The following is a 26,440-nucleotide window of genomic DNA, read 5'->3' as shown; positions in this document are numbered from 1 at the left end:
GATGGTAGCCACTGCGTAGATCTATCTTCGAGAAGATTGTAGCGCCAGCCATCATGTCGAAGAGGTCCTGGATGCGGGGAATGGGAAAACGATATCAAACCGTTATCTTGTTGATGGCGCGGCTGTCGTAGCACATGCGCCACGTACATCCTTCTTCGGAGCTAGGAGAGCGGTTACCGCGCAAGGGCTGAGGCTCTCTTGAATGAGGCCCTTCGTGAGTAGTTTGCGGACCTGTTGTTGTAGCTCCTTGTATCTCTACGGCTCCATCCGGTAGTGTGGCAGGTTTGGCAATGAAGCGCCGGGCACGAGATCAATCGCGTGCTGGATGCTACGCATAGGCGGTAGTTCGTCGGGCAGCTCCTCAGGGAAAACACCACCAAACTCTGATACAAGGGCCTCGACCTTAGGTGGTCGGTGCTCTATGGGTGGGTCGGCGAAGACGTCAAGGGTGACGACGAGGCACAAGGCCGTGTCGTCTCCCTCGCGGCCCAAGTCTCGAACGAACAGGGGGCCTCGAATGACCATGAGCCCTACGGACTTGGTCGGGACCATCTTGTTCGCCGGTTTCATCGTATACGGGTGTCAAGTGACCCATCGTCCCTGGTATAAGAACAAACACATGTTCGTCCTTCTGGCTAGAGTGACATCATGGTCATATAGCTAGGGATGTCCCAAGATGATGCTTCCCACTTTCATGGGAAGTACGTCACAGAGAATCTCTCATCATAGGCGCTCACCTTCAACGTACGCGGCACTAGCTCTTCACCGGTAGCGATGAAGCGTCTATCCACGACACGTCGTAGGGAGTCGGATGTGGGATCGGGGTTAACCCGAGTCGGGTAACCATCGTATCGGATATGGCATTGATGCAACTCCCACTATTGACGATCAATTTACACACTTTGTCACTGATCGTAACATAAGTGTAAAAGATCGACGTGCGGAGCAACACGTCTACCATAGCGTCCGGTCGGGGCTCTATTGGAGCGGTCCAGACAGGTGGGGCGGCTCGAAGTGGTGGTCGGTGTGGTACTGGGTGAGTGATGGAGGACCATCCTGGAGACGGCACGACGAGACGACACCAGCCACGCCGAGCAGCTCGCGTCAAGGCTCGCCACCCGGGGTTCAAGTACCCTGCGTAAGTATCTCTATCTTCCCTTATGTTTGTTTATGTTTTGCTTGTGTCTTTGGATTTCATGGACTGGGCCAATGTTGGGCCTCACCTTTTATCTTTTACTTTTGAAATTTCAGTTTTATTTTCAAATTGTAAGGAGAGGCCGAACCACGTCTCTCCCCACGTTCACTTGGCACCTACCCTCACTATATAAGGGGATAGCATGCCCAAGGAACATTTGAGTCATTTGTTGAAAGAATTTTACAACTCTTGTCTCCACCTATCGTAGTAAGTAGAGTAGAGGGAATTGGCTATTCCCGCCACGTCGAGACCACTCTGTGGAGTAGAGTCCGCGTCACCCACGTCGAGACCACTCCGTGGGAACGCGTTCAACGTCTTCGTCGAGATCACTCCGAAGAAGCTAAAAGATTCAAGAATTCCTCCCTTCTTGAAGCCAAGAAGCCCTCCGTCGAGATCACTCCGAAGGGTCTCAAGGATTCAAGAAAGCATCACCAAGGGAGAGGCATCGTCAACCGTCACCGTCGAGATCACTCCGAGTACGCGTTGCCGTTGTTCCTCCCCAAGATTTCACCAACCTCCTCCAAGAACGCCCTCTCCTTGGGAATCTTGGGTTGTTAGTCCCCAAGAAACGTCCAAGAAACCTCTTCTTGGAGGTTATCATCCCCGCCGCTGCAGTCGTCCGCCGCCACCATCGACCTCCTCCAAGATCCATCCAAGAAGATCAAGAAACGCCCCTCTATCACAGACTTCTTGGGTGGTTATTTTCAAGAACCCTCTTCTTGGCGGCTATCGTCCCCGCCGCCGTCATCGTCCGCCGCCGCCATCGCCATCCACCAAGAACCACCAAGATTTCAAGAAACCGCCACCCTCTTGGCGTTCTTGATCAACTACCGCTCAAGAACCCCAAGGTTTCAAGAAACCACCACCTTCTTGGAATTCTTCATCTACTACCACTCAAGAACGATCAAGGCTTCAAGAAATCATCACCTTCTTGGCGTTCCTGATCAACTACAGCGCAAGAAATTCAAGAATCGACACGAGCCACCATCCAGAGGCATTCTTGGGGTGATTACAAGCCAAGAACCCCATCCTCCGCCCTTGTTGTGCCTCACACACGCGGAATCTCCCATCGCCTTTGACTACGTCGAGACACCATTTCCCACGCCGTGGACTATCGACATACAAGGTACCCTCTCGTCTCCCCTCCGTCATTCCCAGTATTATTACCACCTCCAGTATCGTCTTCCCCTATCTCGTCCGCTGCCCTCTTTCAATATAATCTACGGACAGAGTTAGCCACATTCGTCGAGAGATATGATCTTATTTTTGTGGTTCAAAGGATATTCGTTAATTTGAACGCCGAACATCTTAGGGCCGTCACACGCCCCTTACCTCGTAGTCGTCTAGTCGGTCAAGAGGGTCATTGGGAGTTTGATCTAGGGTCAATATCTTCCCCTTGATCGGCGAGGTCTTCTTCCCTGCTTGTAAACGACCGAGTCTTGCTCATTCGACGTTTTCTTCATCGTCATATATTCATATCATTCACGAAATTATTCATCGAATCCTTGTGGCGTAATACGAGCCGATCGATCCCGGCTGATCGTATTACATCAACGGGTCGATGGCTATGTTGGCCAGCGGACGGCCCGGGGCTCATGGTGTCGTCGGAGGAGTCACGCGAGGTACCATAATCTGGATGTACTCGAGCTGTCCGTTGGGCTCCTCGTACTCGATGGCAAACTTTTCCTCCCCGTGGTAGTGATCATCTTGTGCCCTCTTCCACATCCTCCGTATACTCATACCACTGGGGGGCAAGGACCCGCCCTGGCCACTTCTGTGGGTTCTACCCCACCTGCTTGAGTCATCACGAACGACACTCCGACCCGTATGGTTGCAGGTGGTGTAGTCTGAGCTGGAACTGGTCGAACCGGAGTAGTCTGGGGCGCGGTGGTCGCGCTGGGTAATATCGCCTCGTCACTCGGAGGGTCCATGTGCTCGACTAGGTGATATGCCTCGTTCACCTTAGCCGGGTTGCACTTGAGAACTTCTTTGCGCAGGGCCGGATTGAGCCCGTGGGCGAACAATCCGATAATGACTCGCGGGTCCTCCACGAATCTGCAACGCATTTGGCATTCCTCAAACGCCTCGATGTATTCCATCACAGAGAGTCGACCTTGCCTAAGGTCGAGCCACGTGAGGAACACCGACATCTGGTACTGTTGAGGAACGTACTTGCTCCGAAGCTTCTGTGCCATGTCGACCGATGACATGATGGGTCATCCTCGTCGCTCGGCGGTGACACGCTTGTTCTCCCCGAATATCTTGGTTTGTCCGCCAAGCCTTGTCACCACGTATTTGACGCATAGGTCGTCGTCCATGCTGTACCACCGAAAGTAGGAGTTCATGCTCAACTCCCAGTCGATGAACTCTTTGGGTTTCCATGAACCCTCGAAGACGGCAACATCGGCACGTACGCTCCTCTGGATGCGGGCGCGGTGCTCCTCCTGTCGTCACTCTTCGTCGTCCGAGTGCCGCTAGGGCACTGGGTATTCCTCGTGACGTGGGTTGGCACGTCGCTGAGGTGGGGTCAGCTCACAGTCACGGTCGCCCCTATAGCAGGGACTACTGACGCGAGGGGCGCAGCCATCAGGCATCGCACGTGGCGGATATCGAGGGACGTCATCATCCTCCTTGTACCGGCGGTGCTGGGGCGGGACGCGATCGTCCCGATGGGCAGGTATGTCCGCTACCTACCGATGATCGCGAGGCCGGACAGGGTCGTCTCGGCTGGCCAGGTAGTCGGCGTCCAAGTCGCGATCACATCATCAGACGTAGTGGTCATGACGTGGCGGTCGGTCGGCCTCATATTTGGGGTGTAGTCCTCCCGCGGGTATCGTCTATTCCGAGCATGGGCGTCATGTGGGCCTCGCACCGGGTCTCAGTCAAAACGTCCGTGGTGTGGGACGTTGTCGTATCGGCGGTCGTAGTCCTCGTACACGTCTTCGTCTTCATCGTAGGGGTTCCTCCGTCGTGGCGCGTGTCGGGCGACCCTAGGCGGGTTGTGTCGTCGTCCTTGAGTGGGGAATGCTGGTCTGGTTTCATGTACGGGGGATCGGGGGCACGCGAGCATCCACTCTATGTGCTCCATCCTGGCTGCCATGGCGCGAAAATACGCCCCTTGGTCTTCAGATGGGTCCTCCCAAGGTCGAAGCTTGCGGTGTGTTCCTCCTCGTCCGTGTCCTATGCCTCTGCTGCGAGTAGCGGCACTGTGGGGTGTGACCTCATCCACGAGAGTCTTCCCGTGCAGTCAACGACTGACGACCGTCTCTTCTTCGTAATCACTGGGTGGGGACTCGCCGCGGGAAGGCGGTGAGTCGTGTGGCGTAGTCCGTGGGTCACGAGACGTGCTAGTGGGGTTTCATGGTCCAGATGAGTCGGGGGCACCCGTATCGGCGGGTGCGGTCCGCGCGGCTTCGATAGGCAGTGGTATTGAACCGGCTACCGGTGTCGCGGGACGATGTAAAGAGAGGGAGTAGCGTTGCCTCTCTCGTCGGGCGACGGTTCTAAACGTCGCGGGGAGGTAGAACCTCCGCGTTGAGCTCTCCGGCTCGATCGCGTCTTTATAGCCATCCCTAGGGAATCCTAAATGCGTTTTGAAAATGATGCGATGCGATGTGATGCAGATGCAGCTAGTGATGCAAGATGCGGCTTCGGAGGCGCGCTTTGAGCAACCACAACCTGGCTCTGATACCAATATGATGCAGGACAACGTCAGGGACAAGGAACTGCCATCACCGAGGTGTCGGACTCAGTGTCGAATGTCACGTTGTCGATCGCCGATTCCGAGGAAATCGTCTGACTCGGGATTCCTACGGGGAAATCCTACGATGAAATGCATGGGATCGGGTATGAAATACGTGCAGCTGCCGACAAGCAAATGGGGGCCAACTTCCGGGGTACGATGGGGTCGCCCAGAGACTAGGGGGATAGACCTCCTGACCCTCGTCCGAGGGAACGAGGTTGCTACAGTGCCGAACGGGATGACTCCCGCCGGATGGTGCTCGCACGTGACGGGCAAACCCGACTCGTACCAAACAGGTAAGACGCACAACGTCAATAGGTCTCCGCTCACCCTTAGTCGCTCACCTACGTCTAACTCGAACGCAGTGGGGGCAACCGAGAGTATACGACAAGAAATAAAAGATGGGGACGGTTCAACGTACCTCGAGATCATCCTAGGGGAATGTCCGTCTTTGTCTCGTGCAAGAGATTCGGTAGATACAGCAGGGCGTCAAGGGAGTTTGGATACAACAACGGTCCGGGGCGCTAGGGGCCGGTGGAGCATAGTTGACGGTGCAGCTCGATGCTGGCGGCGGGATGGCTGGCGCGCGAAGAGGTGTGGGCGTCGCGACGCAACGGGCACGACGCGGCGTAATCGGCGCAGGCGGCGCGGCTGAGGCGGCAAGCATGGCTCGGCGGGTGCGCACAGCGCGAAAGTAATGGCGCAGACGCAGGTAGGCATCCGCAATAGGGGCTGTGGGGTCTCGCACTGATCGGGCGAGCGACGCTGTAGGCAGGGAGCCGCGGGCGGACTCTCGGAGGCATAGACGGGAGGCAGGCACGGTGATGACTGTTGTGCAGCGGTGATCGCTCGCAGCTCGCGGCATCGGTTGAGACCACGGGATGGTGATTGAGGCCTGAGGCAGCCGTGATCGTTCTCGGGTGTGGACGAATCAGGCGGCCGAGGCAGGGAGGACCGAGGCAACTCGCTACGCTGACGACAACGGTGGAGTGCAACGTCGGCAGCACTTCTGGCCACCGGCGGGAGGAGACGAAGCTCAAAAGATGTCGAGCAGGCGGCCGACTGGCAGTCAAGGCCGGCTGCGTATGATCAGGCGGGCGGCGGCGGTGCACCCTCGCTGGTCGTGAGCAGAATGCGGTGGCGGCCGGCCGGTGGAGGCGTGCGCAGTCGGTCGCGGCATGCGGTGAGTTGCACCATGGGTAGCAGCGATGGCGGGCACGCTCAGTGAGGGCGAGCGGCGGCACAACGGCGGGCCAGCGGTGGCAGGAGTTCGTCTCCCTTCCATTCTCCTTCCCCCTCCCTTCTTCTTCCTTATCTACTCTTCCTCTACGGGCGAAGAACCCTCTTCTTCAACAAGAAACTTAAGTATAGCAAAAACATGGGGGCCGTCTCCTTTAGGTCATCCATGCTGCCTTTTATAGGTGAGCGTGGATGACCCTTACAACATGGATTCCAAAACTTAAAAACCCAACAAGAGGACACAAACAAGAGAGAAAGTGGGGGGGAAGAGAAACAGATGGATGATGACGAGGAAGATCCTCACGGTATGGATCTTCCTCGTTACATAACTCCTCGCGAGCTCAAAACAACACGACGACTCTGATGATACGAACTAAGACGCGAACTAAAACACAAAATAAATAACAAATATAAGGTGCCCTACCCGGAATATTTGAATCCAGGCGTGTGTACCGTCGCCTTGGCTTGCCGAGCGGGCTGAACACGTACGGCTGGCGCTGTCGAGGATGATGGTGACGTCTCCAAAGACATTTCTGGGGCTGCGGCTGGAGCTGCGCCATCATGAACGGCGACGATGGCGACGAGCGGTATCAGCACTGGCGGCGCGTGACGGCAACGGGAGGTGGTGAGCGGCATTGGCGGCGGCGACCCGTGACGCGTGGCCACAACAGGGCGGCGAGCGATGTGCGGTGTGGCGGCAGAGGTGGCAAGTGGGTCACGACGGCAGCGACGGTCCGTGGTGGAGACGGTGGCGAGCGGCACCTCAGGAAGCTGCGGCGGCGGTGCGGCGTTGTAGAGGTGGTGACGGCGAGCGGCGCGGAGGGAGCGTGCAGCACAGTTGCAGCGGTGGTATCGTGCAGCACGGGAGTGGTGCTGGCAGGCGGCACGACAGCGGCAGTGGTGAGCAGCGCAACCGCGGAGGCAGCGCGTAGTTGGGCGGCGGTGGCGGCAACTTGTCGGCGCAACCTAGGGCGTGGCAATGCAGGTAGGACGGAACTGCCCCTTCCGTGGCCGGTAATTACCAGAAAATTCCCTTTCTTGAATCCGGGTTGACTCAGTCTGGATGACCGAGTCGTGACTCGGTCGCGACGCGGGCCAGATTGGGTCGAGTCAGGCACCGTGATGCAGGACCACGTCTGAGACAAAGTCCTGCCGTCACCGAGGGTTTGTACTCGGTATCGAAGGCGCGACGGTGCACGACGAATGCCGGGATTCGTCAGGCACAGGAGTCCTACGAGGACGAGCTAGAATGAAGATGGGCCGGTAGGGGTGTAGTACGCGCAGCTGCCGACGAACAAAAAGAGACCGATGACCGGGGTCGACGGGGTCGCCCGGAGACGGGAGGGAACCTTCCAACCCTCGTCCAGGAGGATGAGGTTGCTAGTTCACCAAACGGGAATTTCCCGCCGGGGGTTGCCAGCACACGACGGGCGACCCGACTCGTACAAGAACCAAGTGAGACGCTCAATTGGATGTAAGTTTTCACCCGCCTGTCTCGCTCACCTATATCTAACCCGAGCGCAGTGGAGGCAACTGAAAGCGTACTGCAAGAAATAAGAGATGGAAGTCAGCCGGCGTACCTTGTCGACGTCTCGCGAAGGCTCGGCGTCGCCTCAGGAGGATACTCAGCAGGAGAACCACGAGTCGAGACGGTCACGAGATCTGGATGCCACAACAGGAGGGCTGGTCACCAGCTGGCGAGGTCGAGGGATTGTCAGCCAGAAAGATTCGACGACGGCTGGCGCAACAGCTGGGGGCAACTGCACGGACTTGGCCGTTAGTGGGCCGATACTGGACCTGACCAAAACGACTACGGCTGTCCCATTGATACTAGGCCTAAATTGGGTGGATATTGGGCAGACACTTGGCCTTGAATGCCTTGTAAATTGGACTTGAGTGGTTTGTAAACTAGAGAGTGAGAGGTGAGAGAACGACAGAGAGGGGGAGAGAGAGGGAGAGAGGAGAGACTAAAAGATGCACAGGGAGAGACAGATAGGGAGAGCAAGCGAAAGATAGGCCAGGACAGTCACAGAGAGACAGATAGAGGTGAAAAATAAAATAAGAGGAACACAATTATGAAGAAAAAGAATACGATCGGCAGAACGGTGCCGGTGTGGATTGACACACGTGTCATCTAATGAAGGCTGTCCCTGCCAATGGACTAGGAAAGTGCGACCTACCCGTTCCCCCTCAGCGTGAATTACCTCCTGTAGTACCGTTTCTATCTCTTCGTGCCATACAAGGGTGGGAAACGGAGGAGAAATCGGGTTACTCTCACTCCCTTCACTACAAAGGCTCAAGTGGCTGTGAGGCTCTGTGATAGGTGGCGAGGGAAGGTATCGGATTAGGTCGCGGACGTTAAACATAGAACTAATCCCCCAAGTAGGCGGGATGCTCACAACGTAGGCGTTGTCATTGATCTTATGGGCTATCAGGAAAGGCCCGGCGCTACGAGCATGGACCTTCGTAGTGACCCCTAGAGAGTATCTCTCGGGCCTCAATCTAATCAAGACTAATTCTCCCTCAGAGAATGAGATCGACCTTCGGCCCTTATCAGCAGCTGCCTTATATTGCTCATTTAGGGATGATATGCAAAAAAATAAATGGATGCATGTTCCTATTGCTTAATGCATGTGCGAAGGGCGGAAACCAAACTGCTAGTATGATTACCTACATGAATGGGATCTAGCACCCATGAAGTAATTGACCATAGTCTATTTTCGTACAACGCCAAACTAGTACGTTTCACCATTGGGCAGATAGTGAACTCGATCACTGGGAGGTAAAAATCCTACTATGGGGGGGTATAACCCATGGTTGAACGCAGTACATTCTTTGGAAAGTTATGATGAGTCCAGTGTGAATCTAAAAACACTAGGAATCGCGTTGAGGGGTGGGTTGCTTGGATGCGTGTGAAGATCAGTCCAAGGGGTTGGAGGATAGCATATGGAGGATGGAATGGTGAGGCCGGTGGTGGATCTGGTAACGGTGCAGGTCGGTGTGCTCCTGGTAGTATGTTTAGACTGAGTCTCTCTCGATGGTTGTGTGATGTTCGAGGGTCGGGTGTCACATTGATGAGATGACCGTGAAGATGCAGCATGTGTGGGGCTATGGCAATTACCAGTGCAAAGGCAACAAAGAATTGAGGAGCTCTTATCGAAGCAAAGCACAATGATCTGGTTGTTGATTCAAAAGATGAGGTGGAATGAGGAATCCTCATGATAGAGGACTCCCAGGCCCCAAAAAAGGTGAAACTAATTTCCATCGGCAAGTCAGACGGCGGTTATGGATCAATATGAACCAAGTCAAATGGCGGTTATGGATTAATACAGACCATTCAAAAGTTCCAGGCAGTTTAGAGAGATGAATTTCTATTAATACTATCTCATGAACAATGATAAGGTTGTCTAGAATTTTTGTTTTGAAGAGTGGAAGTGTTCGTTGAAATCAAAGTTCTTTAGACCCTCTGTTGTTGATGAGCAATTGAGCCAAGTGAAGAAACAAAGCTGAGAAGATTCTAAGGAGACGGATCGCTTCCTAGCCGTGAAGGGGCGTGACATAAGGTATGTGTGATTTCATAGAATACAGTAATTGTTAAAATCACTTTTAGACAAGTTAAATTGTATTTGAAAGTATCAAGTTATAACTTTCCAACATATCCAACGTTTCCTGTTGGTCTATTCTTAAATCTGTGTTTTTATACCCAACTACTTGTGAGCCCACAACCGCCGCACAAGTGTCTGCAGTTGTAGCCACAACCACAACCACTGTCGCACACGCTGTGCTCAGTTGTGTGCCATTGCACGCACAGCGCATAGTCGCTGCACAAGCTGTGCTCAGCCATAGCCGCAGCCGAATCCATTGTTGGACACGTTGTGCGCAGTCGTGCGCCATCGCACACACAGCGCACAGCCGCCGCACACGCTGTGCGCAGTTGTGCACCATCGCACGCACAGCGCACAGCCGCCGCACAAGTTGTGCACAGTTGTGTGCGATCGCACGCACAACGCACAACCACCCTTGGTGGCGTGGACGCCAACGCATCGACACTGGACGCACCGCCACCATCAACCAAAGTCAACGTCTCTGCTACAGACGCACCGCCACAATCAACCGAAGTCAACGCCTCCGCCATAGACACGCCGCAACCATTATTGGACAAATTCAACATACCGGCGTTAGGAACGTCTCCATGCCCGCACGCTCCCTCACGAGTCATGAAACGTCGCCAACGGCAGTTACACAACTGCCCCTTGACGTGACATGACCCATCCCTCATCTTTATTTTCTCATCTTTTATTTCTCATTATTAAGTTGTAATTTCTCTTTCCTCCAAGGCCTATATGTATAGGCCATTGTTTCAAGAAACAGTTAGGCAGTCATATTTCAAGAATTGAGTTTATTGTTAACTCTTCTTGGAGGACTGCCCAGCCTCCCTATCCCACCTTCAACCCGACCCCGTCGTCTCTGCCGCCGCCTCCACCGCCCCCAACGTCGTCGTCGCCGGCCGCCATTTGTCGTCTCTCCTTCCTTCTTCGTCCTCTCTCTCCCCTCCTCCCTTCTCCCTCCTTTCTTTCCTTCTTCCTTCTTGAACCTCGCCAGCCCTAGGGCAGCCAGGGTGCCACCTCTAGGCCGCCTAGGCTCGCGAACCCCACGCCGCCCAGGCGCCACCCCAGGCCGCCCAAGATCGCCAACCCCAGGCCGCCTAGGGTTGCCAACCCCAGGCCGCCCAAGGTGCCCCCAACAAGGGCTACCCAAGGCCGCCCCCAGGCCACCCCAGGCTGCCCACCAAGGGCTGCCCAGAGGCCGCCCAGGCCGCCTCTAATGGAAATATTTGTGGCCGGCAAGCCAATCACACATTCCACATCTCGTTCCATATTCATTATAGTGCACGTGTGATGCGTATAATGAAGTCCATGAATACATGATCGGACTAAGTGAATTATGATGAGATCGTAATACGGAGGTCACTAGTCTTTAAGCATGTGTTCTAAACATTCCTATTCAAATGATACGCGAGAAGGACATCAAAGTATCCGGATAGAATATCACTATCTAGCCTCACTCATATGATGAGTATGGCCGGTCCCGTAGCCATTAGTGTGGCGACACTAAGGATAGATAGTGGGTGCTCTTTAGTGGAAAGAGTTTGCTAAATTGATCTGAACGAATCCCTGAATGGTATTATACCGAACTGTCAATCAGGTTGATTCACGTCACGGTTGTGTAAGTGGTCCTTAGACCTGAGACACCAAAGACGTCTTGTGGACGGACGGTTGTACTTTGGCTATGGCCAACGAGTCTCTAATCATGGGATTCTAAACGGTCTTAGTTCGAGTGCATCAAAAAGTACACGAAGATGATTGAGTGGTCAAGATGGGATCGTCCACCCTCGGTATAAGAGGTGACAGCTCAAGGATGACGATGCAACGAAGTCCTTGGCCAAGGCAGTGAAATATCGGAGAAGAGTTCTCCGATGTTTTCCGAATGCATCAGTACTAACTCGGATGACCGATTAGGGTTTGACAGTTGACCATACCCTAAGTCGTCTAAGGAGCGTCAAGTGGATGAGGGATTATAGATACACGGTAACTGATGATGAACAGGTTCCATGAGTGAGTCTATACACACTCCTTTGTATCTTCTAGGACACGAGGTGTAGCTTGGCACCCCACATGTCAGAGTCTCGACCTATCGATTGGGTTAAATCGATCCGACATTAATTAATCTATATGATGATATAGTTAATTAATTTGGAAGGCCAATAAAGGTTATTGGGCCGCTGGAGTCGTTAACTAGACTGATACATGGGCCTAGAGGGTCACATGCAAATGGTCTTTTGGACGTTGGAAGATATACTTAAGTTTTGGGGGTTTTTATGAAAAATACCCACCTAGTATAAATAGGGGAAGGCCCTGAATGAAATTCACCTAGGCCAGAATTGTTCAGGGGCCCTTCCCCTTCTTCTCCACTCTCCCCACATCCCCTCTCTATCCCTGATGTGATCGGGACGACGTAACGACGCCGACGGAGAAAGAACAGGGCTTGTCAACGAGAAGGAGGAGATCCGACATGCCGAGGACCACGTGGATACGTCTAGAGGCTGCACACTTGAGCAGCTCGACTCGTCTCGCTCCAAGATCGAGGAAATCACGAATGAGATTCGTGCAAAGGTACATTGTTTTAATGTTCTCGTTGATGTCGTTCGATTCGCAAAGAGTCTTCCGTTGCGCATCGTTTTGATTTGTTCATCCAGATCTAGGCCTCTAGAACCCAACAGCCTCAACCAAGGCTGCCCGCCAAGGGCCGCCCAAAGGCCACCCCAGGATGCCCCAACTAGGGCTGCCCAAGACCGCCCAAAGGCCGCCTAGGCTGCCTGCTTAGGGCTGCCTAGGATTGCCCCAAGGCCACCCCAAGGCCGCCTGAGCAGGACGGCCCTAGACTGCCCCAGTGCACGCTTGTGCCATCGATGCTTGTCGTCGTCGAAAGCGTCCGACGCTTCAAGCCGTGCGCGCTCCGCGCGCTCCGTGTGCACTACACGCCCTCCACGCACTCCGCGCGCTCTGCGCGCTTCGTGCGCACAGATATCCGCCTACGCCTGAATCTGCAACCACGACATCAACTCACTACCAGGGCCGTTCAACGCCCGAAAGGCCCAGACTCCTTCGTCAAGTGGACCGCTCAATGCTCGGATTCACCAAGTTTTGTCACAGCCAGAATTCCCCGCAGCCTCTTCACGCACTACGGTGTTGAGGTACACCTAAACTCTTTGGTGTCGAAGTGTTCCTCGTCCAGTACTCCGTGTGAATTCTCCACCGCCATCTGATTTGATTTGGTTTGTATCTCTCAAATTCTCTCTCTTTCGTGAGTTTCTCCCATGGCGTGAATTCAGATATTGATTTTGGTGCTTCGGCATTGTCGCGGTGGGTGAAGATAGTACTCTAACCCTCGACGAGGATCGGAGCTGCACCACCAGTATTTCATCGGTTTTGAACTCCAAATTCGACCGTGTGGATTTCTGTGGTCTGTTTTGTCCCTCCCATACACAATCCATCCATCCCCTTCCACCTGTCCTTATCATTTCCCCGTCCCTCTGGTCATCCATTTCCTAGTCGTCCTACGTCAGCCCCACAAGCTGTGCGCAGCCGCACCCTCAACTGCTACTGCACACAGTTGTGCAGCCGTGCGCTGTCAAGCATGCTGTGTACAATGGCAAAACACCGCCCCGCGCGCAGTGCACGATGGCTAACCAATGCCGCACAAGCTGTGCACCGCCACGGGCAGCCAACGCACATAGCCGGATCAAATAACAGGCAGATCTGAGACTTAATCTAGATCTGTCTGATATTTGAAATTAAAGTTTAAATTGAAGATCTTAAAAGATAAAACAATTAAACCAAAATTAGTAATTGAAATCTATTAAATTTTGAAACAATTATTAAAATAAAACAGAGAAGATTGAATTGAAGTTAAATTGAATAAACCTGATCCTTGTGGTTCGACCCTTACTCATCCTAGGTTAATGAGGTAAATTAATTGTTGAATAATCTCTCAACCTCACATATTGATGAACTAGATAAAGTCCTAAAAATCATTACTTAAAACACCAAAATTAGGGATTATCAACTGGCGCCGTTGTCGGGGAGCACAGTACATCAGTTAAAAATATTTTCTGTTCAATTGTTTCTATTTATTTTGTTGTAAAGCTGAAGGATTAAAATCCCTCAGCTTATTATACTTCTATTATCTTTGTTGATAGTTATGGTAGTAACAAGGTCTAACGCTTGTTGAAGAATAGAAGAGGAGGTGACTCAGCCAAGGCATTCATTTCCAGATTCATCAATCACAGAGCAAGATCAAGAAAAGCAAAGCATGGAAGAAGAAGGACATCCACATCAAGATAGAAGGAGAACAATGCTAGATAGATCAACACCATCAGGGAGTATAAGGCAAACTGATATAAATATAAATGTGGGAGAAGGAGTCATGTTCAAGTAAACAATGCATTAATAAATTCTTTACCTGAATTCAATGGTCATACTTCTCAGAATCCTTTAGAATTTTTAGATGATTTTTATATCAGATGTTCCTCTCAAAATGTACAAGGTCTATCTACTAAAGCTTTAAAAATGAAATACTTTCCATTAACTTTAAAAGATAAAGCTTTTGAATGGTATTGAAATTTAGGCATTACATTTAGAACTTGGGAAGAAATGCAAAATAAGTTTTTACAAAAAAATTATCCTCTTTCCAAAACAAAATTTTACAGAAGAGAAATTTATAATTTTCATCATCATGAAAACGAGACATTTAGTGAGGCATGGGAAAGATTTAATGATTTGTCAATTAGCTCAGATATTTTATGAATCATTGTCAGATTTTATGAAAAATAAAGTAAATCTAGCTACTGGAGGAACTTTTTATACTACTTATGAAGATGAAGTTTTTGATATGCTAGAGAGAGTAGCAGAAACTGACTTGCAGGAAATAGGAGCAAACCACAATGGAAGGAACTCACGACCAAAGAGAGGAGGTGCTTTGCAGGTCAACATCAAAGAATCATAATTACATGGAGGAATCAAAGAGACCAATCAAAAATTAGACGAGCTAACCTCAACCTTGAAAAATTCTCCTATTTTTAAAGCTAAAATCTGCTCTCTCTATTTCTGCAACGATCATGAAGATGGAGCTTGTCAGCCTATGGAGGAAGAGGTCAATGCATTCAATTAACAATAATCTTCTTGGGCTAGACAGAAGAGAAACAATTATAATGCAGAAAGCTTCAACCAAGGAAATAAAACTCAGTTTCAACCAAAACTCTAGTTTCAGAATCGACCTCAACAACCCTATCAGGTTCAACCACAACCACAACCCCTTCAAGATTTTTCTACACTAACCCCTGAGATTTCAGATATGATAGAAAAAGAGAACCAAAAGCTAAGAACAGAAATGGAAATGCGAATGCAAATGATGATGGACTTTCAAACAAAGCAAATGTTAGAATCTCAAGAGCAAACCAAAAGATTGCTAGAGAGCTTCAGAATGGAATCAAGTGAACATGGAGGTAAAGGAGTTGATGGTAACTCCCAACAAGGTCGATTTCCAACTCAACCTAGTATAAATCCTTGTAATTTATTCCATATAGAAAGGTTTAGTCCTAAAGAAGAGAGCCATGAGGATCTTGAAATTTTGGCAATTTCAAAATTGAGAAATGGAAAAGAACTTCCAGATCCTCATGTGTCTTTAAAAAATTCTAGAAATGAGAATGAGTATATAGATGAAGAAAATGAGCTTTCTTATAAGAAAGAGCTTTTACCTTCAACTCATACTCAAGATATTCCATATCCCTCTGCTCTAAACAGAAAGAACCCTGTTTGTGAGTATGAAACTAGGATTTTTGAAAATTTTAAGCAAGCCACCATGTCAGTAGCTGTAGAATATATGATTAAATGTGCCCCCTCATTAAAGAAATACCTTACGGATTCATCCACTAGTGGAAAGCCTAGAAAAGTGTTGAAATTATCAGAAAATGCCTCAAGTATTTTGAATTCTATTCCTATAAAAATGAGAGAAGCAGGAGCTCCATTTATTACTTATGAGATTGGAGGAAAGATTTTTTCTAAAGTTTTATTAGATATTGGAGCAAGCATTAGTATTATCCCTACAACATTGTATGAAGAATACGGATTTGGAGAATTAGAAGAAATTAGTATGGATTTATTACTAGCTGATGGAACAGTTAGACAACCTGAGGGTAGATTGATGGATGTCATGATTAATGTGGAGAATTGTGAAATTCCTGTAGATTTCATTGTTACAGATGTGAAAGTTAAGGGAGATATCAGTTTAACAACAATTATTTTAGGAAGACCCTTTTTAGTTACAGCTAGAACAAGTATGGATTGGGATAAGGGAACTGTTGAATTTAATATAGGAAATGAAAGAGTTAAGATTGATATTTCCAAAATGATAAAGTGCCATTTGGAAATAGTGAGAAATTAAGATTTTTTGAAGAAGAAAGTGAAGAAATTGAGGCAATAGAGGAGTACCTATTGAGCATAGAAGAATTGGATTCAGAAGAAGTAGATAAAGAAATAACTTCAATACAAATTCACTTAGAATTAAAGCCTTTATCATCTTCTCTTAAATATGTCTATTTAGATTCTATGAAAACTTTACCTGTGATTATATCTGCATCTCTGACCCAAAACCAAGAAAAATATCTACTTAGGGTTCTTAGAGATCATAGGAAAGCCTTAGGATGGACGTTTTATGACATAAGAGGGATTACACCTTCCATTTGTGAACATCGAATATTTTTGGAAGAATAATCTAGACCTTGTAAAGAGCAGCAGACAAGGCTAAATCCTTACATGAGAGAAGTGCTTGAGAAAGAAATTTTAAAATGGTTGAAAGCTGGGATTATTTATGCTATATCTGATAGTAAATGGGTAAGTCCAGTTCATATGGTATCAAAGAAATCTGGAATAACTGTAGACGTAAATGATAAAGGAGAATAGGTTCAGAGATGATTACCAACTGGATGGAGAGTATGCATAGATTATAGGAAACTCAATAAAGCTATTAAGAAAGATCATTATCCATTACCCTTTATTGATCAAATTTTAGAAAAAATATCAGGGCAAAATTTTTCTGTTTTCTTGATGGATATTCAGGATACAATCAAGTTAATATTCATCCTGAAGATCAAGAGAAAACAACATTTACTAGTCTTTGTAGGGACATATGCTTTAGGCGCATGCCTTTTGGTTTATGTAATGCTCCGGCAACATTCCAAAGGTGCATGAATGCTTTATTCTCAGATATAGTAGGGGAATGTTTGGAAATATTCATGGATGACTTTTCTGTCTTTGGGAGTACATTTGAAAATTGTTTATTAAATCTCACTAAAGTATTGAAAAGGAGGATTGAATTTAACCTTATACTGAGTTGGGAAAAATCTCATTTTATGGTGCAAGAGGGAGTAGTGCTGGGACACTTGGTAAGCCATCATAGACTGGAAGTGGACAAGGCACAAAAAGAGATTATCCAGGGCCTGTCACCTCCAACCAATCTAAAATCCCTTAGGGGTTTCCTCAGCCATGCAGGATTCTACAGAAGGTTCATTTTAAATTTTGCAAAAATTTCAAAACCACTTACAAGGCAAGAGCTGGATAAGTATCTAAACATCCCATGTAGTGAGGAGGAGGATAATCCTCTAAGTTGGCGGAAGGATGTCGAGACACGGTACTTTAAGAATTTGACAAGATTTGCTTGCCAATTTCTGGCTGTGAGTCCGACCAGCGCACTGGTGAAGCTGCTTTTTTCAGTCGACTGAGGCATCACAATGTATCAAAGATCACGCCTGGATGCAGAGAGCATTGAGATTCTCATGATGCTTCACGCATGGTTCCGTCGTGAAGAGCGGACCTCCTCCGACTCCTATGATGATTCTGAGAACGATGACAACTCGGATGCTGGTGCGTTATGCTCTATCGCTTTCCAACTTTTCTTAAGCATGTTTCTTTTCCCTGACTCTCTCTATTCCATGTAACATAGTAAGGGGGAACAACATGACCATAGTGGACAGGTTTCATTTGCTGATACACTCTAACGTTTAATGCAAGTTATGATTCTTCGTTACTCTCTCTCTCTATTTCATTTTCTAATTCATTCCGTGTTAGAGAGTTCCGTCTTATCTTTTGCATTTTAGATGACTGCAGACAGACGTGAACTCATTTACCATAAATTTGTCAGTATAAAATCCTACACATGAAACTGACCTGTTAGCACTCCATATTCATTTAACGCATAAATGGCATCTTTATTTCATATCTTCCATGCTTGACACATATCCATATTCATGTAACACATAAATGGTATCTTTTTTTCATATCTTCCATGCTTGACACATCTCCATATTCATGTAACGCATAAATGGTATCTTTATTTCATTCCATGAAATGGTATCTTTATTTCATATCTTCCATGCTTGGCACATCTCGATCAAAGAGCCTGATGAAAACATACTTGATTCCGTGTGAGAAGCTCTCGTCATATAATTTTGTTCCCCTTTTAAGTTGTTCATTTTGATTCATTTTTTTCTTGTGCGAATCTTGAATAATTTTGGGCTATTATTAATTGCAGGTTTTGAAGAGTCCTCTCGCTGCACGTCATGGCCTCTCTCAAGAACCAGCCTCACCTTGTCTTTTCACTAGCCGTCGTTCAAACATCTTCCCGTATGGTGAATTGGTGATGCTCTTTTGCTGTTACTTTTACTCAAGCAAACAAAACTATTACTGCCTACTCGATTTTCACCCATGCAGTTATTCCATTGTGAAATATCTAGTTTTCCTTCGTACCCATCATGTTTTGGAGACTTGGATTGGGTTTCCTGTTGTCCTCTCCCAAGAAAACTCTGAAATTCTGTGGGACAAAGGTCATTTTCTCTCTGTTCTCTGTCAATCAATGGACGCCAAAAACATCTCCATACTTTAATTAACTTTCCCTTCAAAAATATCTGTACCCGTTATGATTTAAGGGCTTCAGTTGGGTTTTCTTGTAGTTCTCTCTCAAGAATTTTCCACACCACTATTATCTTCTATATGGTTGTTTTTCTGATTTCCTTGGCGCTCATCCACCAGCTCTTCCAGGAGTGGCCTGGAAAGTATAACGTTTTCATCGGAGTTGGCACTAACTTTCCAAATATAGCAACTGTTTTACAAAGTCCATAAAAGAGGCATCTTTTTACAAGGATAATCGCCAATTACAAGTTAATGACCAGATAAATTCTGATCAAATATCATTCAGATTACTGGTAAGGTTCACGGAAGTTGTATAAATTTGTCGGTTATTACATTTTCTCCTGATGAACTCTACAGAGAGAACCCATGAAATCTTTTTCCATATATATAATTAAATTTGATTAGTTAAACTCCACAATTAAATTTGATTAATTAAATAGCAAAGGGACTCAATTTTAATAAAAAATCATTACACTACAGGGGGAGGTAACGACATTTTTTTCATTTCGCTATAATTTTATTACATCCTTTGAGAATATAATCCAAACAAAGATGCCATTCTGAAAATATTAATTTGCCCTTATCACACGTTAAACTATTATTTAAACCCAATGAATTTAAAAAGATACATAATTTAATATAATGAGAATGGCATGTATAGAAATTGATTATAAACTTTACTAAGTAGGGATTAAATATTACCCTTTACAAGTTTTACTGTAAATTTATACATTAATCTGCCAATTTAATCCAATGATTTAAGATGAGAATGGCATGTATTAAGATTTATTATATTATTTATTAATTAGGGATTCAATAATGACTTTTCCATATTTTATTATAAAACCATACGTTATTTTGGGAATTTAATCCAATCAACCAAATTTTCCTCGTCCCACATTCGTCTGTCCATCGTCCTCGTCTTTCGGACGGACGAATTTTTCATCCGACAGGACGAAAATCATCCCATCCCATTGTCCTGCGGATGAATTTTTGTCCATAAATTCGTCCATACCCCCTGGACGGGACATTTTTTGTCCACGGACAAAAAAACCATCCCGTCCGCGTCCCTGCACTATATGTGTAATTCTAGTCACATTTTTTATTTTTGGTTACCTATTTTTATACAGTCATTTTTATTATATCACCTTTTTCACTTAAAGTTTTCTTTAATTTTACTTTACAAAAAGAGGATTATTATAATAATTAAGCTTCATGATCTTTATACTTCACTTCTCTTTTCATAAAAGGAGTTATCATAATCTGTCATTATTTTCCATTACCTTTTAGATTACTCAATAGAGTGAAATCATTTTTATCATTACTAATATTTTGGTAGGACAAATCTCTTTAATAGCTTTTTGTAAAAACTATGAGAACATTTGACGAATTAAGCTTCATAACGTATATAAAAGAGGTCTTTTTGTAAAAAATAATTACAATATATTTTATTTATTTGGACATTTTAATTTTGAAGAACTATATTAATGAAAAAGTTATAATTACTATTTATATTTGGTGAATATATTAGTTACATATTTCACAGTGTAAGATAATCTTCAGAATGAAACTTGAGAACAATTGTATCCCATTAATCTTTTAATAGAAAACAAATTTATGAGACTTCTTTAGACTTTTTGTAAAAAATCCTGTTTTTTGGTTACCTAATATGATAAAGGCATTTTTATTTCTCTGTGCTAGAAAATTTTATTTATAATATTTTTGTAAAATTAGAGGAGTATTTTGAAAACAAGGCTTTATAAAGTTGATATCGCACTGGTCTATTAAGATAAAGCAATCATCATAAGTTTATCATATTTTTTAATTTTTTAATTTTCATACCCTGTATAATCATTTTCTATTTTTGCACGTCAAAGTTCTCTTCAAGATTTTTGTAAACGTTAAGAAGAATATTTAAGAAGTAATATTCATTTTTTCGATATCATCTCTTTCTTCTAAAGAAAAATGGTACAATAATTGTATCATCATTTGAAATTTTCCGTTGTGGTAACCCTGAATAATAAAATAATTTTTTTATTATGATGTCTGTGGTAGGATGAATTCTGTACAGAATTCTCAACATAATTAGAAGATAAATACTGTTAATATTAATTTTATGTTTGTGAGTAATCTAAAGAAATTATCATTTAATGAAAATAAATGAAATTAAAATAAAGATCAAAACTTTGGCAATAAAATTAATAAATATAAGTAAGAAAAATGACACTCAAAGCCAACTCCGCCCCTCAATCACTCATTCTGGTGTTGTCCTCAAACCCAACTTCACTCCCCCCCACCTCCAATTTCCATCCTCCCCATCTTCCATATGTTCAACACTCTCCCCCATCAGCCTTCTCATCCCATCCTCCCACATTACAAGCTCCCTCCATAAGGCTTCCCGAAAGAATGGGTCACATGGATGAAAAGATACATCACAACACATTCCTTCTCAGTGCTGGTGAATGGAAGGCTGGAAGGCGGGCGTATACAACCGCAAAAGGGGGTGAGGCAAGGGTGCCTGCTTGCACCCCTACTTTTTGTGCTAACAGTAGACGCACTCGCCACATGCACTAATCTAGCATGTACACACAGTTTTCTGAAGGGTAATCAAACCGCTAGTGTCCTTGGGAGTATCTCACTACTGCAGTACGCAGACAACACTACTTTTTTTGTAGAAGGCTCTATAGAGGAGGCAAAAAACATGTCCACGTTACTCAACCTATTAGCAAACTTCTCGGACCTACACCAACCAGTTCTCCCCTCACCTCCACAATTACCCATCCTATCCTACTCTTATTTCCCACTCCTCCAACCATTTTCCCCCTCACCTCTCCATTTACCCATCTTCATCAGTTATTTCCACCAAGTTGCCCCCCTCACATCTCCATTCATCCGCCTTCACCAATTATTGCCACCAAGTTCTCCCCTCACGTCTCCTTTCACCTAGGGATGGGAAAGATATTTAGTTTTTTTGTGAATGTGTGAACAAACATGAACATGGACGTAGATAATTCCTACCAAATAGTGCTCACAAACCTTTCACAAACAGGTAAACATTTGCAAACGGTTGGCGGTGAACATAAAAAAAAAACCCCTCTTCAGCGAGCTACAAGTTCCCCCTCCTCTTCCTCTCCTTCTTGTCCACCCCTTCCTCTCTTTCTCTCCCCCCAAACCCACCCCCCCCCCTTCCTCTCATTCTTGTGCACAACCCCCCTCTTCCTCTATTTCTCGCCTCCTCTCCCCCCTCTTCCTCTCATTCTTGCCCCCACCCCCCTCTCTTTCCCGCCCCTTCCCCCCTCTCTACAGCGAGCTACCAATGCGCGACCCTTTTGTCCCCCCTCCTATTTTCTTATCTTCTTCTCCCCCCTTCCCCTTTCGTATCCCCCTTCTTCAGTGAGCTACCAGCGTGCAAAACCTTTAATTCCCCCCTTATCCTCGTCTTGTTCTCCACCCTCCTTTCAGTGAGCTACCATAATGCAGTCTTCCAAGATGCACTCCATTCGTGAACTATTCGTGAATGAACATGAACGAACCGAACACAAACGTGAACATAACTTTTCACCGGTTCATTGTTGACTAACACTCTTCATTCAAGGACAAAAAATAAATTTCCAATCACTACATTCACCCCTTTTACCAGTTACTTCCACCAAATTTTCCTCCTACCATCCTTATTCCAACGCGCCACCCCTTTCCCTTCATCATAATTCCCCCATCTCATTCTCCTATTCTCCCGACAACCAAATTTTTCTCTCCATTCACTCATGGATATTATTTGGTCATCAAGCCAATGACACTTCCACATCATTATTAAGTTCATTGAAATAAATAGTTATTTATAATTATGCTTGTGAGATGTTTACAATGAAGTCATTGAATACATGTAAAGTATGATGAAATAATAATATAGTGATGGCTAGTATTTAAACGTGTTCTAATATTCCTAGCAATGGATAATTGAGACATACATTGATCCTAGTTTTTATGATTATGGCTGATCTTTCGATCATTATTGTAGGGACACTAAGGGCAAACAGTGGTCGCTCTTTGATTTGAGTTCATGGAATTGATTTTCCTGAATCCCGGAGTGATATTATACCTGAATTTCAATCAATTTGATTCATGTTACGGTAACATAAGTGTTCCTAAAATATGATATGTCCTATTAGTCGATCGCTTATTAGTCCCTAATCACGAGATTCAAATTAGTATTAGCTCAAATATAACAAGAAACAGATGAATGTGATTTAATTTGCAAGATACAATTGTCTAACCTTGACATAAGAGTGATGGAATCTATGTAATCTAGAAATTAACCACATGTTCCATATGTTGGGTTATAGTGGGTTAGGGATACCTGGTCTGATAGCACACTTATTATCTGTTCTCATAAATTTTTCTCTTCTACTTGACTTCTAATAAGTGTATTTTATGTATTAGAGCTTGTAAATAGATATAGAGTGATTCTACTGATAATCTCACATTAGATCAACAAAAGTATGATTTTATACTTCATTCTCCACATTTTTATATTTTCACTTGTATTATTCACTATTTAAGGATACTATAACACCATTTAGGGATTCGTGCGGATCAATTTAGTGAATTATTTCCATTGAGGTGCACCAACTATCAATCCTTAATGTGCCCACACGAATGGCTACAGGACTGGCCATACTCATCATATGAGTAAGGCTTAATATTACTATTCAATCCAGATTCTTGGGTGTCCCTTTCAAGTATCTTTGGAATAAGATTATTTAAAGCACATGCTTAAAGACTAGTGATCTTTGTATTAGGATTTTTTGGCATCACAAATGCACTATAATGAATAAATTGTATAAATAAATATGAAAAAAGATATGGAATGTGTGATTGGATTGCCAGAAACATATATTTCCATCATTCTTCAGGTTCCCCTGATTTTGTAGATATTTTACTCTTAATTTTTCATGTATTATCTTGAATATTACAAGCAAGAGAAGTAGGAAACATCCATAAGTGCTTTGGTGAGATTTCAAAAAAATAATTTTGATTTCCACACACCAATTTAAGGTGATCTTTGATTCTAGTAAATGTTAAGTCTACATCAACGCAAATGAGGAGATAGAGATAACCATAAGAGAAGCAGAGAATCAGGAGACGGGTAAAAGTAAGGGATATTGAACCATCTTGTTATAATTGATTGAATAATTTAAATATTTTCCATTGAAATAATTTAAGATATTGTTTTTTATTGTATCTAGTTTTTAGTATATGCATATTTGTGAGTATGTGGAGTAGATTTTAATCAGCACAAACAATTTAAGCATATCCTAGTAGACTTTTGGAGCATAAAAAAGGGGACTTAGTGGTTCAATGACAACATAGCTTCACCATCATTTTATTTTATTAGTATCCTTGTTAAGTCTTATTTCCAGTGTTTTATCATCACCTTGGTCTGGATACCTTTGAAAAACACTAAGGGCTAGTCTACGCAGTACAGAAAAGTTAACTTAGTTTGAAGATAGAGAAAACCAAGATAACCTTAAGAGAGTAACATGAATCCACTGATTGACTTTTAGCTATATTACCATTCCAAAGATTTGTATAGATCATGTTAGTCAATTCTTTTGCCAAACAGAACCCACTATTTGTAGTTATTATCTCTACTCTAGTATTCACCATATCAACCATGCTTATCATATTAGTAGGATCAGATAGTGATATTCTTCTCACATATTTTGATGTATGTCGCAAGTATCTGAAAAATAAGAATAATTGAATATATCATCATAATTCACTAATTCATTGCAAGAATTCATTAACTTTATAATAAACATCACATGAGAATAATAATGAAAACATATTTGTTTCAACGAACTTAAATAAATCATGGAAGTTGGATTTGCTTAATAGCAAAAAAATGTCCAACAATATCTCACTTGAATTAAAGCCAAAGCAACACTATTCCACATTCTCATTGTTGTGTAATGATACTCAAAAACATCATGAGCTCGGAACTTCATTGGTTGGTATATTATGTTGTTGATTGATGGAACCTTTTCCATCACAATATCTCTGGAAGTAATCTCTCTAAGAAAAAGTGCCTCAGAATGTGCTTCAAATTCTAACGAGATTGAAGTTTTTTTTCTAGTGCTATTTCATCATTATTATTACACAATAATGGAATATGTCTAAGATCAACGGAACAAATCCAAGCTCAATGATGAATTCCTTCAACCATATTACTTCTAGAGACAAAATCCAAGCTCAATGATAAATTATGTCTCAAAATTTATATTCTTTTAGAATATATTGTTAGAAAAATCCTAAAAAATACAGAAAATTCTGAAATTTGTTCTAAAAATATATCTAATCATTTTAAGCTTGATAACATGAAAATATGAGTAATTTAATGCATAAATAAACATAAATATAATAATATAAGGCACTAGAAAGGCCTGTTATCACCTACTGGCCGACGACTCACCAACATAGCGGTTGACTGCCCTAGCACTAGTGGGACGCCAGTCCCACACCGAGAGGCATCACAGGTTAACCCTGCACCTCCCATAGAGGACAGACCCAATGGTCGATACGGCTCTCCAGACCTCAATCTTTTACACCTATGTCAAGACCAACGACAAAGTGTGTAAGTTGATCATGGAAAGCGAAAGTTATATGAACACCTTCTCCGACACGATGGTTTCCCGACTAGGATTAGCAGCCATACGTCATCTGACTCCCTATGCCGTGTCATGGATTGATGCTTCGTCATTGTCACTGAAGTGTCAGTGCCACGTCCCGTGAAAGGTGAGCACGTACGATGAGACCATCCTTTGTGCATCCTTACTATGAAAGTAGGAAGTATCATCTTAGGTCGTACCTAGATCTATGACCATGACATCACCATAGCCGGCAGGACAAACACGTGTTCATTCATGTATTGGGGATGACAGGTACATTGTACCCTTATACCATGATGTCGGTGAAGAAGAGTGCGCCGACCAGACTGGTTGGGTTAGTGGTCGTCAGTCGTCCCATGCACACCCGAGAGCCAGGACATGATATCGTAGACATGACATTACACTCAATCGACCGTGCCACCTGCCCGGCCGCACGAGCCATCAGCCAGGTCACCCATGCTGCACGTTGCACCCGCTCAACAATCGGCGCTGCATGCGCCACCCGCGCCACTTGCCCGGCCACTTGCGCCACCCAGCTGCCTGCGCCGCCCACCCAAAGCAGGAATGTGTCATCCCGATAGGCTTCAAACAGGTGAGCTATAGTCCCCATGTGGATCCCGTACTCTTCGCCCTAGAAAGGTATGGCATGACGTGCATGCAATGCGATTGCCATGCCACCCATGAGACAACAATCAAGCATCGTTGTCCACATCCACGCGTTGAGCACGCGCGTAACTCCCTGGTGAATCGCATCGCCTAGTCGAGTCCCTCTGAGATCGCCTATGGCCATGTTACTCGTTGACCTCTCGCCTAGGCACCCGTAGATCGTCATCGTCTTGCATTCGCCCAACATGTTTCGTCTTTGCATCAGCATCGTCATGCTAGAACCATGAGTCTTATTGCATCGTACATCATCAATCCTCCAACGAGTGGGAGATGACGTCTACATCGTCAAAATCCCTCATTCGTGGGGGATTAGCTCCATACTGAGCTCCGTACTGAGCCCCTTCTCTCTCCTCAAACCCGACCTTTGTAGACCTCTTCAGAGTGAGTGAGCTTACCACAACCACTA

This window comes from Wolffia australiana, chromosome 20 (genome assembly GCF_029677425.1).
Source record: "Wolffia australiana isolate 7733 chromosome 20, ASM2967742v1".
Taxonomy (NCBI): domain Eukaryota; kingdom Viridiplantae; phylum Streptophyta; class Magnoliopsida; order Alismatales; family Araceae; genus Wolffia; species Wolffia australiana.
Note: the sequence above shows the minus strand (reverse complement) of the source record.